The sequence below is a fragment of the Alligator sinensis genome, unplaced genomic scaffold, assembly GCF_000455745.1.
Source record: "Alligator sinensis unplaced genomic scaffold, ASM45574v1 scaffold282_2, whole genome shotgun sequence".
Taxonomy (NCBI): domain Eukaryota; kingdom Metazoa; phylum Chordata; order Crocodylia; family Alligatoridae; genus Alligator; species Alligator sinensis.
This window is the reverse complement of record NW_005841879.1, coordinates 3235745-3237711: the sequence shown is the minus strand read 5'-3', so window position 1 is coordinate 3237711 and position 1967 is coordinate 3235745. Positions and strand designations below refer to the sequence as shown.

General features: G+C 52.3%; 1 long non-coding RNA gene across 1 annotated transcript; it reads left to right on the top strand.

Annotated features, from left to right (window-relative positions):
- The first annotated feature begins 2 nt into the window (after positions 1 to 2).
- On the top strand, positions 3 to 1957 carry LOC112549184. The gene is made up of 3 exons (XR_003092524.1): positions 3 to 128; positions 1385 to 1539; positions 1768 to 1957. It is a non-coding gene; the product is annotated as an uncharacterized LOC112549184 (long non-coding RNA).
- Positions 1958 to 1967: the final 10 nt, after the last annotated feature.

The window sequence follows — 1967 nt, the reverse complement described above, 5'->3', positions numbered from 1 at the left end:
GGGGCCGGGCCGTGACGTCACTCGCGGGCAGCGTTCTACGCGGCGGCCTGCCCTGCCGCAGTGCCCGGGCCGGGCGGGCGGGCCTCGTCCTAGAAGTTTCCTTGTTTTCAGCAGTAGATCAAGTCAAGGTAAAGGGTTTGATGTGCTTAGCGTAGGGGGGCGAGGAAGTCAGGGTGACACCGCTGTGCCTTGCTAAGCAAGTCTCGAGTGCAAAAACAAAACAAAAAATGCTTATGGTATGAATCATAAATCAGTTGCAAGCTCTTCGGATAAAAATAACGCCAGCAAAGCAGGAGGTTCAGATGGGAGAAATTTGAGCAGGCGACTGGATCTGCACATCACTCGCTTCAGGTTTCCCACTTGTGCACAGCGCGAGTTTGGCCTTGTGAGATCGTGTTTGCTGTTCAGGACTGGCACTGCCGTGGGAGCCGCGCAGCGGGTCTTTGTCCTAGCGGAGCCACGCTGGCATTAGCTGCCTTTCAAAGCAGTCTTTGGATGAGAGGTGGTGGTGATCCACCCCAGCATTTCTTGACCCCTGGGTAAGGGTCGCAAGAATATATGAAAGGGTCACGAACGAACTTTAAAAATGAATTTTCTTTTAAAGGAGAAAAACGTAGGAAACTGTAGCTTTTCCCTTGCAAGCTGGCAGAGGTCCAGCCTGAGAGGGGCTGCTTGGGTCCCCCCATGTCCCACCTACCCACCCCCTGCCCCTCACACTGGGGTGCTGGGGACAGCAGGTTGGGAGTGAGGGGCACTGGGTCGGGACTGGCCACTGATGTTTACAGACGGGTCCAGGTAAAAAAAGGTTGAGCACCACTGATCTAACCCATAGGTTTAAATCCTTAAGATGCCCAGGCCCCTCAAATGACACTAAGGTTTCAGCTTTCCCGTACTGATACATGGTTTATTGCAGGTAGTTTACTGTTTTGGGATCTCATGCTTTAGATCGTAAAAGTCCATATGCTGAATGCATGCAGAACTCTAGGACTCATGGCTCAGAGATGATACCTTTTATTAGACCAACTAAAACATGGCAAAAATATCTTTCTTTGCAAGCTTTTAGGCACACGCGCCCTTCTTCAGGCTGGGGGGAAATTAAAGATGGTAAAAGCCCCCTTAGGTAGACATTTTGCACAAAGGAAACTGAAGTGGACTCTCATGGACCCAAAGGAACAGACATCCACCTTCAGCTTCCTCTGCGCACAATGAAGTTTGTTTTCTACCTAAGGGGACTTTTACCAGCTTTAATTTCCCCCCAGCCTGAAGAAGGGCGTGCCTAAAAGCTTGCAAAGAAAGGTAATTCTTTTGCCACATTTTAATGGGTCTGATAAAAGGTATCAGCTCTGAACCGAGAGCTTTGCATTTCTTTTTGTCTCGGATCAAGACGGCTACCAAATACATCCCTGAAAAATGCAGAGTACATACCCTTCTGTTGCAGCCCAGCCTGCTTGCTGAGTATTATCAGCTTCCACCAGCAAGAAAAGAGGAGCCAGGCTAGTGGGGAATGTGACTTCCCTTTCTTCCCAGCATCCCCTGCAGGTTTGTCAGTGACGGACTCCCTCTCCTGGGTACATGCACACACGCACAGTTAAACCGCTTTTAATCACAAATGCATGCACACGCACACGAGGGTATACTGCTTTTAATTACAATCACAAACATACATACACGGATAAGCCGCTTTTAACCACAAACGCGCACACGTGCGGTTAAACCGCTTTAGAGAAGCACCGTGACACTGCAGGATAACGCGCACTGTTTGCACAGGCCACAAAGAGCAGGCAGAAGCGAACTGCAGCTCCCGCGAGCCCCTGAGTCTCGCCCCGCCCCCTCCTCCGAACGCCCGTCACGTGCCCCGAGGCTGCCGCCCCATTGGACGGGGAGCGAGGGGCCGCGTAGAAAAGCCGGGCGAGGGGCGGTGCCCGGCCTCTGCGCGCAGCACTGGCGGCGGGGTGAGTGCGGCGGCG